Raw genomic sequence first — 15215 nt, forward strand, 5'->3', positions numbered from 1 at the left:
GGTCTTTGCCTTTGTGTGTGTGTGGACTCCCCTAATGGAACATCTTGGCCGGTTAGAAACATTTAAGCTGGCCTGCCTACGATCCATCCTTGAAAGATCTGGACAAAGTCCCATGGTGTGAGCTCCTCCGGCAGGCAAGGTATGCATTGGCTGGGTCATGTCGCCCGCATGCCGAGCCACCGCATGCCGAAACAGCTTTTGTTCGGCCTGATCGAGGGGGCTAAACGGGCGCGGCACGGGCTAGAGAAGAGATGGAGTGATGTGGTACAGGAGGACGTGGAACTGAGTGGACTTGCCGGTGACCGGTACCAGCGGTGTCAAGATCGGCCTCTGTGGAGGAGGCTCGTGAAGGACGCTACTGGGCAGTTGGAGGCAGTCGCCCTCCAACAACAACGGAGGGCGGAGGAGCGACGCACAGCAAGTTGGCACAGGTGGTGTATCAGCCAGTAACCGCAGTCAGTCGACCGTGGCACCTGGGTCTGCCCCGTGACCTCCTGCCAGCGGGCGTTCGAGACTTCACATGGCCTCAAGGTGCACATAGCCTGGCACAAGCGTCGTGGTGACGTCACCTCGGTGAAATGCTCACGGCCAACATCAGTGGCGAATATCTGAAGCAGTCCTGTTGCCTCCACTAGGTGACCCGGCCTTTAATGAGTACCCAGGAGCGAAAATAATCAGCGTGGTGTTTGCCAACCATCAAACCACCCCCTCGTGAGCCGTTCCGGCCTTCAAAAGTGGTGCTCTCCAACAGCACCTGCCTCAATATCCTGTCAAGGCTACACGGGGGAATCTTTGTCTTTGTGCGCCTGAATGGGTGCAGCCTCTACCGAGTCGAGAAGACACCCAGTGGGCTGGGACGTGAGCCGCGAAGGGACATCACCGCTCACACAGGGGCGATGGTGGCAGCTGATGTTCGTGTTGAAGGCACACTCTGTAGGAGGGAGTGAGATGGAACAGATGGAGATTAGTCCACAAACTCCGCTGTAGGAGGGAGAGAGATGAGGCAGATGGAGATTAGTCCACACACTCCGCTGTAGGAGGGAGTGAGATGGAACAGACAGAGATTAGTCCACAAACTCCGCTGTAGGAGGGAGAGAGATGGGACAGAAGGAGATTAGTCCACACACTCCGCTGTAGGAGGGAGTGAGATGGAACAGATGGAGATTAGTCCACACACTCTGCTGGAGGAAGGAGTGAGATGGGACAGATGGAGATTAGTCCACACACTCCGTGCCTCCTCGATGCCCACTCAGGGGAAGGGAGTTTCACAACAACCCATCCGTGCGTGATCCACTAACCCTCGCTTCTGCTGCCTCCACAGCGCTGGATTCCAGGCCGCCCAACGAGGCGGTGATGGCAATGAGGATGATGGTGATGGTTATGATGGTGGTGGTTGTGATGGTGGTGGTTGTGATGTTTGTGATGGTGATGGTTGTGATGGTGGTGGTTGTGATGGTGGTGGTTGTGATGGTGATGGATGTGATGGTGGTGGTTGTGATGGTGATGGTTGTGATAGTGATGGTTGTGATGGTGGTGGTTGTGATGGTTGTGATGGTGATGATGGTGGTGGTTGTGATGGTGATGGTTGTCATGGTGGTGGTTGTGATGGCAATGAGGATGATGGTGATGGTTGTGATGATGGTTGTGATGGTGGTGGTTGTGATGGCAATGAGGATGATGGTGATGGTTGTGATGGTGATGGTTGTGATGGTGGTGGTTGTGATGGTTGTGATGGTTGTGATGATAATGGTTGTGATGGTGGTGTTGTGATGGTTGTGATGGTGATGGTTGTGATGGTGATGGTTGTGATGGTGGTGGTTGTGATGGTGGTGGTTATGATGGTGATGGTTGTGATGGTGGTGGTTGTGATGGCAATGAGGATGATGGTGATGGTTGTGATGGTGATGGTTGTGATGGTGGTGGTTGTGATGGTTGTGATGGTTGTGATGATAATGGTTGTGATGGTGGTGTTGTGATGGTTGTGATGGTGATGGTTGTGATGGTGATGGTTGTGATGGTGGTGGTTGTGATGGTGGTGGTTGTGATGGTGATGGTTGCGATGGTGATGGTTGTGATGGTGGTGGTTGTGATGTGGTGTTTGTGATGTGATGGTTGTGATGGCGGTGGTTGTGATGGTGATGATTGTGATGGTGGTGGTTATGATGTTGTGATGGTGATGGTTGTGATGGTGGTGGCTGTGATGGTGATGGTTGTGATGGCAATGAGGATGATGGTGATGGTTGTGATGGTGGTGGTTGTGATGGTGGTGGTTGTGATGGGTGTGATGGTAATGGTTGTGATGGTGGTGTCGTGATGGTTGTGATGGTGGTGGTTGTGATGGTGATGGTTGTGATGGTGGTGGTTGTGATGGTGATGGTTGTGATGGTGGTGGTTGTGATGGCAATGAGGATGATGGTGATGGTTGTGATGGTGGTGGTTCTGATAGTTGTGATGGTGATGGTTGTGATGGTGATGGTTGTGATGGTGGTGTTGTGATGGTTGTGATGGTTCTGGTTGTGATGGTAATGGTTGTGATGGTGGTGTTGTGATGGTTGTGATGGTTGTGATGGTGGTGGTTGTGATGGTGGTGGTTGTGATGGCAATGAGGATGATGGTGATAGTTGTGATGGTGATGGTTGTGATGGGGGTGGTTGTGATGGTTGTGATGGTGGTGGTTGTGATGGTGATGGTTGTGATGGTGGTGGTTGTGATGGTGGTGGTTGTGATGTTGTGATGGTTGTGATGGTGGTGGTTGTGATGGTGGTGGTTGTGATGATGGTTGTGATGGTGGTGGTTGTGATGGTGATGGTTGTGATAGATGTGATGGTTGTGATGGTGGTGGTTGTGATGGTTGTGATGGTGATGGTTGTGATGGTGGTGGTTGTGATGGTGATGGTTGTGATGGTGGTGGTTGTGATGGTTGTGATGGTGATGGTTGTGATGGTGGTGGTTGTGATGGTGATGGTTGTGATGGTGGTGGTTGTGATGGTGGTGATGTGTGGTGGTTGTGATGGTGGTGGTTGTGATGATGGTTGTGATGGTGGTGGTTGTGATGGTTGTGATTGTGATGGTTGTGATAGATGTGATGGTTGTGATGGTGGTGGTTGTGATGGTTGTGATGGTTGTGATGGTGGTGGTTGTGATGGTGATGGTTGTGATGGTGGTGGTGTGATGGTTGATGGTTGTGATGGTGATGGTTGTGATGGTGGTGGTTGTGATGGTTGTGATGGTGGTGGTTGTGATGGTTGTGATGGTTGTGGTGGTGATGGTTGTGATGGTGGTGGCGATGCTGTCGGCGAGCGGTGGCCCAGCGGTGAGCTCGCTACGCTTCGAACAGGTGAACCGAGTTGGATTCCCTGATCACGGCCACCAACACTCAAATGAGTACTGGTGCGGTGTGTAGGGTGCCGGCCGCGTGATGAGTGGGGGGAGGAGGGTGGGGGTGGAGGGGAAGGATGGGGGTGGGCTTGTGGAGGAGGAGGACGGTGGGGGAAGGAGGGGCTCGCGGAGGAGGAGGGGGGGTGGAGGGAGGGGGGAAGGTGTAGGGAGGGGGGGGAAATCGCGGAGGAGGAGGGACGTGGAGGGGGGTTCGTGGAAGAAGAGTAAGTTTGGGGGGATCGGCTCGCGGAGGAGTAAGAGGGGGAGTTAGGGGGAGGGGGTAAGGTGGAGGGGGGCTCGCGGAGGAGGCAGGTAGGAGGGGGTGGGGGCTCGTGGAGGAGGAGGGTGGAGGGGGTGGAGGGGGGCTAGGTTGGAGGCTCGGGCGGTGCGGGTGGAGTGGAAATTGCTCCGCGTCCCGCGCCAACACAAACCCCGGCACCCGTCCAGAACGCGCCCCATCGCAGTGACCCCCCCCCCCCGTGAATGTCTCTCTCGGTACGGTAGATGTCCGCCTCTCGTGGAGCTGTGCGCCTGTGTTTAGTGTGCCGTGTGTGTGTGTCGCGTGTGTGTAGTGTAGCGTGTAGTGTAGTGTGTAATGTAGTGTGTGTAGTGTAGCACGTGTGTAGCGTAGCGTGTGTGTAGTGTGTGTAGTGTAGTGTGTGTGTAGTGTGTGTAGTGTAGCGTGTGTGTAGTGTAGCGTGGTGTGTAGTGTGTGTAGTGTAGCACGTGTGTAGCGTAGCGTGTGTGTAGTGTGTGTGTAGTGTAGTGTGTGTAGTGTAGCGTGTGTGTAGTGTGTGTAGTGTATTGTGTGTAGTGTAGTGTGTGTAGTGTAGCACGTGTGTAGCGTAGCGTGTGTGTAGTGTGTGTAGTGCAGTGTGTGTGTAGTGTAGCGTGTGTGTAGTGTGTGTGTAGCGTGTGTGTAGTGTAGTGTGTGTAGTGTAGCGTGTGTGTAGTGTGTGTGTAGTGTAGTGTGTGTAGTATAGCGTGTGTGTAGTGTAGCGTGTGTGTAGTGTGTGTAGTGTAGTGTGTGTGTAGTGTGTGTGTCGCGTGTGTGTAGTGTAGCGTGTAGTGTGTGTTATGTAGCACGTGTGTAGCATAGCGTGTGTGTAGTGTAGTGTGTGTAGTGTAGCGTGTGTGTAGTGTGTGTAGTGTAGTGTGTAGTGTGTGTGTAGCGTGTGTGTAGTGTGTGTGTAGTGTAGCGTGTGTGTAGTGTAGTGTGTGTAGTGTAGCGTGTGTGTAGTGTAGTGTGTAGTGTAGTGTGTGTAGTGTAGTGTGTAGTATGTGGAGTGTGTGTAGTGGAGAGTGTGTGTAGCGTGTGTGTAGCATGTGTGTAGTGTGTGTGTAGTGTAGCGTGTGTGTAGCATGTGTGTAGTGTAGCGTGTGTGTAGCATGTGTGTAGTGTAGCGTGTGTGTAGCGTGTGTGTAGCGTGTGTGTAGTGTAGTGTGTGTAGCGTGTGTGTAGTGTAGTGTGTGTAGCGTGTGTGTAGTGTAGTGTGTGTAGCGTGTGTGTAGTGTAGCGTGTGTGTAGTGTGTGTAGCGTGTGTGTAGTGTGTGTAGCGTGTGTGTAGTGTAGTGTGTGTAGTGTGTGTAGCGTGTGTGTAGTGTAGTGTGTGTAGCGTGTGTGTAGTGTGTGTATTGTGTGTGTGTAGTGTAGTGTGTAGTGTAGTCCGAGGACAGGGGGGTCCACGAGTCGACCCCCCTGTCCTCGGACTGGCTGATGCTTCCTACAAGCTCGGGCTCTGTCCCGGGGGCTCCTAGTGACAAGGGACTAACGTGGGCCTGAACCGTTCCCGCCTGCACCGTCGCTCCTCTGTTGGAGGTGTTCAGCACCTGAATGAACAGACGCTGGTTCCTCTGGACAATGGTTTCAGCCCCCACCAGTGCTTGGCGATCCGTGGCGGCTGACGCCGGAGACACCAGGATGGGTGAGTCCGGCCGGGCAGTCACGAGGGAGGACCGATATCGCAGCAGAATCAGCATCTGGGCTGCCGGGGGAATGGAGACAGGCTCGCTGACCAGAGCCTGCACGTAGGGTACCCCACGGCCGGCTCCCTCCGCCTTTAGGAAATGGAGATGAGATCCCTGGACTTCCACCCGCCCATTGGCCAGATCGATTTTCATTGGCATCCGCCGCAGAAAGTCCGTCCCCAACAGGCAGGGTACGGGCAGCGTTGCTGAGACAAGGATGGGTCCTGCCACCGAAAGCTGCCCAATCTGTATCGGGGCTTCAACCTGGCCCAGGAAGCCCATGCTGCCTCCATTTGCTGCAATGAACGTCGTCTTGACGGGAACTAAAGGCCGGTTTTTATCCGGCAGCATCTCGTGCATGGTGCTCGAGATGATCGTGGCCGATGCCCCCGTATCAACCAAGATGCGTGCCGACACTCCCGCGATTTCACCGACCAGGACCGAGGTTCCTGACGTGGCCGCTACCACCCGCCTTGCCAGCTTTCTCCATTGTGTGGCTGAGACCGGCCACTGACCAGGCGGCGGCTCACTATCCTGCGGTGCGTGGTGAGATGACGGGGGATGGATGTGGATGGGCTGCAGATGGGGTTTCCCCCCTTTTGAGTGTGTTGCAGCGGGGTGAATGCGCCCTTGATACGTGACCCTCTCGACCACAACGGTGGCAGACCCACGGGGCGTTCCGTCGGGGTGGCTCGGCGCGGTATTGTAGAGGCGGCTGCCAGCGGCGTGGCAGCTGGTCGCGCCCCTGGTCTCTCTGCTCCGCCAGCCCCCGGATCGCCGCGTAGACCTCCCGCAGCGATGGCTCCATCTCAGACGCTGGAGGTCCGCTCCCAGCTGCCACATCGGCAGCCTGCGGCGACGGTGCAGGTTCGGCGCTTGGCGGCGCCGGTTCCAGTAGCGCCGCGGTAACGGGCCGGCTGCTCCCCCCCGCCGCGCCAGCCACCTGGCCCACGGGTAGCGCCCGGCCCATGACCTGTTCATGGGCTTGTAGGATACGGGCGGCCCACAGCGAGGCGCGTTCCTCCGGCGTCACCACCGGCATCACAACGCCGGCGCGGCAAGCGTAGGCGATGAGGTGCTCGACCACGAGGCTCTCGAGCGCCTCGTCAGCAGGCGAGGGAAAGCCCTCCTCGCCAACTAGAGCAGCGCACCCCTGTAGGCTAAAGGGGACTCTCTAGCCCCCCGCTGACGGTCCTGGAACCGTCTAAAGGCGCCCTCAGCTGTGCAGTAGATCTCCCCCAATGCCTCGTAGGCCGCCTGTAGCGTGGTCTTGCTGTGTGAGGGAAGGGAGATGTAAGAGGCGAGCGCATCGTCGTTCAGAACAGATGGCAACGCTCGCAGTGCCTCTTCGTCTGACCACTCGAGAGCATGGAAGGCAGCCTCGAATCGGCGGACAAGCGACTCCAAATCCCCTCCTTCGGCCACGAATTTCTCGACGGCCCCCAGCCGGCGCGCCCGTCCTGCCGCCTGCCACCCGTGTTGGGTGTTTAGCCCTGGCGGTTTTGGCGGGAACGGCGGCGGCGGCGGCTGGCGTGACGAGGCTGGTTGCGGCTCCCGCCCGGCTGGCTGGTCGGCCTCCGGGTCCCGTGGGCCCTCCTCCCGTGGTACATGTGGGAGTGGGGGTCCCGGTGCCGGCGGGCCCCCCATAGGGAGCCGCCGCAGTAGCTCCTGGAGTGCCCTCTCCACGCGGGCCATGCGGTCCTCCCTGGGATCCGCGACCCCTGCTGCTGCTGCTCCTGGTAGCGGGCCCCCTTGTTGCCCTGGATGTGGAGGATCCCCGGCCCCTGCTCCCTCCTCTGTTAGCTCCCTTCCGCGGGAATTCTTCTTCGTAGCCACTGTGAATCCCACCGCTGCCACCAGATGTAAAGGAGAGCCTACACAAGGGTTGCGGGGCGGGGGGGGTCGTCCTTTAATCCTCTTCTCCCATCCACACCTGTCCCCAGCCGTCTCAATCTCGTTCCCGCCAAAGGCCCCCTCCCTCTTCCCGCCAGTCCTCCCCTTACATCTCCTCGTTACCCCTTCTGTCACCGTCCCACTAACCCTTCTATTGGTTGGAATCCTTCCCCTAACACCCCTACAGTTGTACTTTATTAATCCCTAATCTCTGCCATTACATACAATGACACAAGAAAAGGTAAAAAAGAAAAAAAAACAGAGCAATGTAAAACAATACACTATTCGACAGTATTGTAAAAAAGAAAAAAAGAAAGTCCATCCCATGTGTTAGTGAATTGTTTAAAAATATATATTTTAGGCAGGAAATGGCACGAAATTCGTTTTCCAATTGAGATGTTTTTCTGGGGCGGGACTTCCAGACCCCCTGGAAGATTTGGTCCCCGCCCCCCAATGTTGACTCCATGGCTACGGCCTTGGTGTGCAGTATAAGTAGTGTGTAGTGTGTGTGTAGTGTGTGTGTGTAGTGTGTCGTGTGTGTGTGTAGTGTGTCGTGTGTGTGTAGTGTGTCGTGTGTGTGCAGTGTGTGTAGTGCGTGTGTAGTGTGTGTGTAGTGTGTCGTGTGTGTGTGTAGTGTGTGTGTAGTGTGTGTGTAGTGTGTGTAGTGTGTGTGTTGTGTGTAGTGTGTGTGTAGTGTGTCGTGTGTGTGTAGTGTGTGTGTAGTGTGTGTAGTGTGTGTGTAGTGTGTGTAGTGTCGTGTGTGTGTAGTGTGTAGTGTGTGAGTAGTGTGTGTGTAGTGTGTGAGTAGTGTGTGTGTAGTGTGTGTCGTGTGTGTAGTGTGTCGTGTGTGTGTAGTGTGTGAGTAGTGTGTAGTAGTGTGTGTGTAGTGTGTCGTGTGTGTGTAGTGTGTCGTGTGTGTGTAGTGTGTTTTAGTGTGTCGTGTGTGTGTAATGTGTCGTGTGTGTGTAGTGTGTGTAGTGTGTCGTGTGTGTGTAGTGTGTGTGTAGTGTGTCGTGTGTGTGTAGTGTGAGTGTAGTGCGTGTAGTGTGTCGTGTGTGTGTAGTAGTGTGTGTGCAGAGTGTGTAGTGTGTGTGTGTAGTGTGCAGTGTGTGTGTAGTGTGTGTAGTGTGTCGTGTGTGTGTAGTGTGTGTAGTGTGTGTGCAGTGTGTGTGTAGTGTGTCGTGTGTGTGTAGTGTGTGCAGTGTGTGTGTAGTGTGTGTAGTGTGTCGTGTGTGTAGTAGTGTGTGTAGTGTGTCATGGTGTGTAGCAGTGTGTGTGTAGTGTCTGTAGTGGGTCGTGTGTGTGCATTGTGTGTAGTGTTTGTGCAGTTTGTGTAGTGTGTGTGCAGTGTGTGTGTCGTGTGTGTGTAGTGTGCAGTGTGTGTAGTGTGTGTATGTAGTGTGTGAGTAGTGTAGTGTCTGCAGTGTGTGTAGTGTGTCGTGTGTGTGTGCAGTGTGTGTAGCGTGTGTAGTGTAGCATGTGTGCAGTGTGCCGTGTGTGTAGTGTGTCGTGTGTAGTGTGTGTGCCGTGTGTAGTGTGTAATGTGTGTAGTGTGTGCAGTGTGTGTGTCGTGTGTGTGGTGCGTGTGTATGTGGTGTGTAGGGTGTGTAGTATGTATTGTGTCGTGTGTCATGTGTGCGTAGTATGTATTGTGTCGTGTCATGTGTGCGTAGTATGTATTGTGTAGTGTGCGTGTAGTATGTATTGTGTAGTGTGCGTGTAGTATGTATTGTGTCGTGTGTCATGTGCGTGTAGTATGTATTGTGTGTGTCTAGTATGTATTGTGTGTGTGTAGTATGTATTGTGTGTGTAGTATGTATTGTGTGTGTGTGTAGTATGTATTGTGTGTGTGTGTAGTATGTATTGTGTGTGTGTGTGTCCTAGGGAGCGGTAGTGTAGCGGTTAGCGCTACGCTGCGCTACGAAACTCGCCACCCGAGTTCAATTCCCGCTCACGGCCAACACCGGTGGCGATTATCTGAAAGGGTCCTGGGCCTCCCCTAGGTCGACTCAGCCTCAAATGAGTACCTGGTGCGGTGTGTAAACACCGCCACTCGGTGTGCCACAGTGCCGGCCTTCGTAGGTGCTCGCTCACAGCACTTGCCTCAACAGTCTGTTGAGACTACACGGGGGGTCTTCGTTTGTTTGGTGGTGGTGATCGTGAGGAGTTTGATAGCGATGATGGTGAGTGGGATGGTGATGGTGATGAGGAGTGTGATGGTGGTGAGGGTTGTGATGGTGGTGATGGTGAGTGGGATGGTGGTGCTGGTGAGGGTTGTGATGGTGCAGGCCACCCACCACCATGCGTTTTGGCCTTCATAGGTGGTCGATAACAGCCCTTGCCCCAACAGCCCTGTCGAGGTCAAAACTCCACTTTTTACTCAACCAGGTAAAGCCCACCACAGCGATGTGGCAGCTCTCTTTCAGAAGCGACCTGGCCACAAATGATAGCTCAACGAAGTGGCTTATCATCATCATCACGTGGAAATGTCGAGCAATCAAATCCTCTAAACGTGTGATGTTGATTCCGAACGAGGAGGGGAAAAACCGGAGGACCCGGAGAGCAATCCACGCGATCCGGCATCCAGGAGGTCGCGTGTTCGGACCGTGACTCTCTCTCTCCGTGGTTGTGTGGATTCTTCTCTGGGTCCTCCGGGTTTCCCACTCATTTATAATCAACCTCACGCATTTAGGAGTCATTGGCTGCTGCTTTATCAATGTCCACGTGATGATGATGACGACGACGTGCCACTTCGTCGAGCTATCGTTTGTGATCGCAAGGTCTCTTCTGCAAAAAATAGCGACATAGCAGCTCAGCGGTGGCTCAACTGGTAAAATAAAAAGTTTTAAATTAAAATTTGTTCTCCTTATTCAGCTCCCCACTCCCAGCCCCGCCCACTTCCCCCCCCCCCCCCCGGCATTTTGTCTGCTCGTCCTCTAAACGTTTTCGCCCCCCCACCTCTCTATCTCTCCTCCCTGGCTCCTCCCCCCTCTCTATCTCCCTCCCTGGCTCCTCCCCCCTCTCTATCTCCCTCCCTGGCTCCTCCCCCCTCTCTATCTCCCTCCCTGGCTCCTCCCCCCTCTCTATCTCTCCTCCCTGGCTCCTCCCCCCTCTCTGTCTCTCCCCCCTGGCTCCTCCCCCTTCTCTTACCTATAAAGCCTCTTGGTACAGCAGCCATTTTGCCCACTTTGAGCAATTGTTTCTTGCTGTGGTTGTCCCACCTGATGACGGACGCTTGTGTTGCGCCCGAAACGTCGTGATTGAATGAAATTTTATTTTACACCTACGTGACTTTACCGAAGGAACCAATGAGGATGAGTATAGTTTTTCATTTAGTTGAGAACATGCAAACTGTAAATATACAACAAGCCTTCAGGATCGGGATCGAAACCATGGTCTCCTGCATACCAGTCGGGGGAGATAACATCTCGTAGCCACCGTGATGATGAGAGAAAGAGACACGCAAACTCCAAATATACAGCAGCAGGCTTCGTCAGGGTCATGTTCGAACCCATGACCTGGGTACCAGACGAGGTAGTTAACATTTCCTAGCCACCATGATGATAAGAGAGAGACGCGCAAACTCCTAATATACAGCAGCAGGCATCGTCAGGGTCATGATCGAACCCACGGTCTCCTGCACTGTGTTGTCATCAGCATTGGGAGAGACAAAGGCGGCCGGGGTGGTGGTGGTGGCCGCGCCGCCCCTGCAGGCGTGCCCGGAAGAGGCCCGAGATCGATTCCCGCTCACGGCCAACATCAGTGGCGATTGTCTGAACCGGTCCTGGGCCTCCACTACGTCGACAGCCTCAAACGAGCACCTGGTGCGGTGTGTAAACATCGCCACTGGAGAGACAAAGGCGGCCGGGCGTGGTATTGGCCACCCACCCCCTCGTGTGCCGTGCCGGTCTTCACAGGTGCTACTCGCTAACAGTACTTGCCCCAACAGTCTGTTCAGGCTATATGGGGCATCTTTGTCTTGTGACCTAAAAATAAATCATAGGCGACGTTTCGGGTCAATGGCTCTGCTACGTACAATGTAAATGATGTGCACTTAAGAAGGGCCATTGCCCAAAACGTCGCCAGGCATTTGTGCTGTTGTTGTTGACGAATGCGTGGAAGGCTGTTCGATCGGGCTCAGAGCAATCTGGTTCAATTCCGTGAGAGGAATTGAACCCGAGCCCTGTGGTATTGGGGTGCGGGTAATCTCACATTCCATACCCCCCCCCTCTCTCCCACAGAGCCCCCTCTATTAACCCCCCTCTCTCACACAGAGCCCCCTCTATTACCCCCCCCCCCCCGTCTTGATTTCTCTGCATAGCTGAGATTCTTTCCGGGGGTTCATAGTGGCGAACGACATGTAAATAGGGCGCCCGGTGCAGCGGGGGACACCCGCTAAGCATGACTCTGCCTTCATACATACAGGCCTGTGTGTGTGTGTACATACAGGCCTGTGTGTGTGTACATACAGGCCTGCGTGTGTGTACATACAGGCCTGCGTGTGTGTACATACAGGCCTGTGTGTGTGTGTGTACATACAGGCCTATGTGTGTGTGTACATACAGGCCTGTGTGTGTGTACATACAGGCCTGTGTGTGTGTACATACAGGCCTGTGTGTGTTTACATACAGGCCTGTGTGTGTGTATATATACAGGCCTGTGTGTGTGTACACACAGGCCTGTGTGTGTGTGTACATACAGACCTGTGTGTGTACATAGAGGCCTGTGTGTGTGTGTACATACAGGCGTGTGTGTGTATATATACAGGCCTGTGTGTGTACATACACACAGGCCTGTGTGTGTACACATACAGGCCTGTGTGTGTGTACACATACAGGCCTGTGTGTGTGTGTACATACAGGCCTGTGTGTGTGTACCTACAGGCCTGTGTGTGTGTAACTACAGGCCTGTGTGTGTGTACATACAGGCCTGTGTGTGTGTGTGTGTACATACAGACCTGTGTGTGTGTGTAACTACAGGCCTGTGTGTGTGTGTGTACATACAGGCCTGTGTGTGTACATACAGACCTGTGTGTGTGTGTACATACAGGCCTGTGTGTGTGTGTGTACATACAGGCCTGTGTGTGTGTACATACAGGCCTGTGTGTGTGTGTGTACATACAGGCCTATGTGTGTGTGTACATACAGGCCTGTGTGTGTGTACATACAGGCCTGTGTGTGTGTACATACAGGCCTGTGTGTGTGTACATACAGGCCTGTGTGTGTGTACATACAGGCCTGTGTGTGTTTACATACAGGCCTGTGTGTGTGTATATATACAGGCCTGTGTGTGTGTACACACAGGCCTGTGTGTGTGTGTACATACAGACCTGTGTGTGTACATAGAGGCCTGTGTGTGTGTGTACATACAGGCGTGTGTGTGTATATATACAGGCCTGTGTGTGTACATACACACAGGGCTGTGTGTGTACACATACAGGCCTGTGTGTGTGTACACATACAGGCCTGTGTGTGTGTGTACATACAGGCCTGTGTGTGTGTACCTACAGGCCTGTGTGTGTGTAACTACAGGCCTGTGTGTGTGTACATACAGGCCTGTGTGTGTGTGTACATACAGACCTGTGTGTGTAACTACAGGCCTGTGTGTGTGTGTGTACATACAGGCCTGTGTGTGTGTACATACAGACCTGTGTGTGTATGTGTACATACAGGCCTGTGTGTGTGTGTACATACAGGCCTGTGTGTGTGTACATACAGGCCTGTGTGTGTGTACATACAGGCCTGTGTGTGTGTACATACAGGCCTGTGTGTGTACATACAGGCCTGTGTGTGTGTACATACAGGCCTGTGTGTGTGTGTACATACAGACCTGTGTGTGTGTACATACAGACCTGTGTGTGTGTATGTGGTGCCACAGGGAAGGAGCAGCTCTGCCAGCGCTGCCACCCCCTCGCACCCCCCCCCCCACACGAACGCACGCACACCCCCACTAAACACACACATGCCCCCACGTAGGGTCTCGTGGGGGGGTCACCTGGTACCCTGGAAATTTTTACCCGAGGGGCCCCTCGTGGGGACGTCCCATGGTTTCCCAGTGCCAGGAAATTGGCCGACCCCTCCCCCCCCAGGCCGAATTGCACTGCGGCTCCGTGAATTAACTTAAAATTGTATGGCCACGGCGAGCTCACCGAGCAAACCACAGTGAGGGCACCCCAGCACAGGGGAATAGGGCCGTGGGGAGGAACAACACGCCCAGAGAGCTGGCTAAAGCAAAAACCGCAACCGGAGTGCGGGAGGAAGGACGAGCGCGTAGGCAATAGAGTACCTGGTGGGGTGTGTAATAAACATCGCCACTGGGGAGACAAAGGCGGCTGGGCGTGGTGCTGGCCACCTACACTCTTGTGTGCCGTGCCGGCCTTCATAGGTGCTCGCTAACAGCATTTGCTCCAACAGGCTATTCAGGCTATACGAAGGATATTTGTGTTTGCCGTGGTGGTGGGAATGTGAGCAGGAGGGGGTGTGTGCGTGTACCTAGGTGAGTGCGCGCGAGGGGCTGGTGACCCCTCCACCTGGCACTGCTTCTAACAAGCACCACCGTGGAAACGCCGAATTAAGCTCGTGCCGGAGGCCCCAGGGGACAGGCGCGTTATGACGCCTTTTGGCCAAACTCCATTTGGCAGAGCCAGTTTGATCCCCCCTCCACCTCTCTCGGGGTTCCTCCAGGAACAGGATACTACTATGATTGGACACGTGGAATGTTCGGACTCTCGTTGCAGGGAAGAGGCTGCCACTCCTCTGTCGGGAGATGGATTGGTCCCGCCTGGACCTCTGTGGAATAAAGGAGGTCTGGTGGACCAGTTCTGGCTCCAGTCATCAGGAAGGGGTGGACAGTTCTGCACTCGGGGCAGGAAACTTCAAAATAATAATGAGTGGCACTTCTTTTGTACAAAATAATGAAGCGAGTGTGGGAAAGTGGCAGTGAGGTGTGGGAAGCTCTAAGTCTCAGGCTGCTGTGGGCTCGCCTCCCATCAACAAGAGGCGAGGCATGGTGGTGGCTTAAGCCCCTACTGAAGATAATCATCAGTGGAGGGATGCAGACAAGGCCGATAAGTCAGACAACTTCTATGACCTCCTGTCCCAGGTGCTAACTAAAGTGGCCCCTCGGGATAGAGTCATCCTGTTGAGTGACTTTAATCTCTGAGTCGGTCATGACTCAGACACCTAGGTCAGAGTAATTGCAAGGCATGGGCCAGATAAGCTCAATAATAACGGAAGGAGGCTGCTAGACTTCTGTGCAGCCCATGGACTTGTAATTACCAACACGCTGTTCCGACATCGATACATCCTCACGACACAATGTATGCATGCCAGGTACAAGCGAAAAACATCTGCTGGACTATAAAGTGACGGAACAGTGAATGCTGGCCCATATCCTTGACACTAGGACCTATCGTGGAGCTGATCTGCGCTCTTGTCTTCTGTTGGATGCGACTGCCATTCTTCCACTCCGGTAGTGAGTGTCCATTAAGGACCCCATTCAAACCTACAGTAGCCTGGTGTCAGCTCGTTGACAGTTGCAAGCAGGTACCTCATCATTGCATGAAGCTGGGGTTGACATCGTCCCCCCCACTCCTCCTGATGCTGAGGGGAAATGGGTGAGGTTCAGGACTGTGGCTCATGCAGCTGCTTTGGTTGCATTGGGTATGCAGTACAGACCTCCCCTGGCTGAAGGAGGAGGTGTTCTGGCTGGTTGAGAAAAAACGACAGGCCCACTCCCGACGTCTACAACATCCAACATTGAGCGAAGGCTGTGCTAAGCCTCCTCATTCTCCGGAGGTTCGGAGAGTCGTGTGGCACTGCAAAGATGAGTGGTGGACACGTGACACTTTTTAATTCCATCAACAAAGTAACTTGCACTGTCTCACCTATCCCCATCTTGAAGGGAAAGAATGGCGATCTAATCTCTGATCCCCAGGAACTGTTCAGTAGGTTTTCACAGCATTTCTATGAGGTCTT

Source organism: Petromyzon marinus, chromosome 48 (genome assembly GCF_048934315.1).
Source record: "Petromyzon marinus isolate PM22_M1 ecotype Great Lakes invasive population chromosome 48, UKy_Petmar_22M1.pri1.0, whole genome shotgun sequence".
Taxonomy (NCBI): domain Eukaryota; kingdom Metazoa; phylum Chordata; class Hyperoartia; order Petromyzontiformes; family Petromyzontidae; genus Petromyzon; species Petromyzon marinus.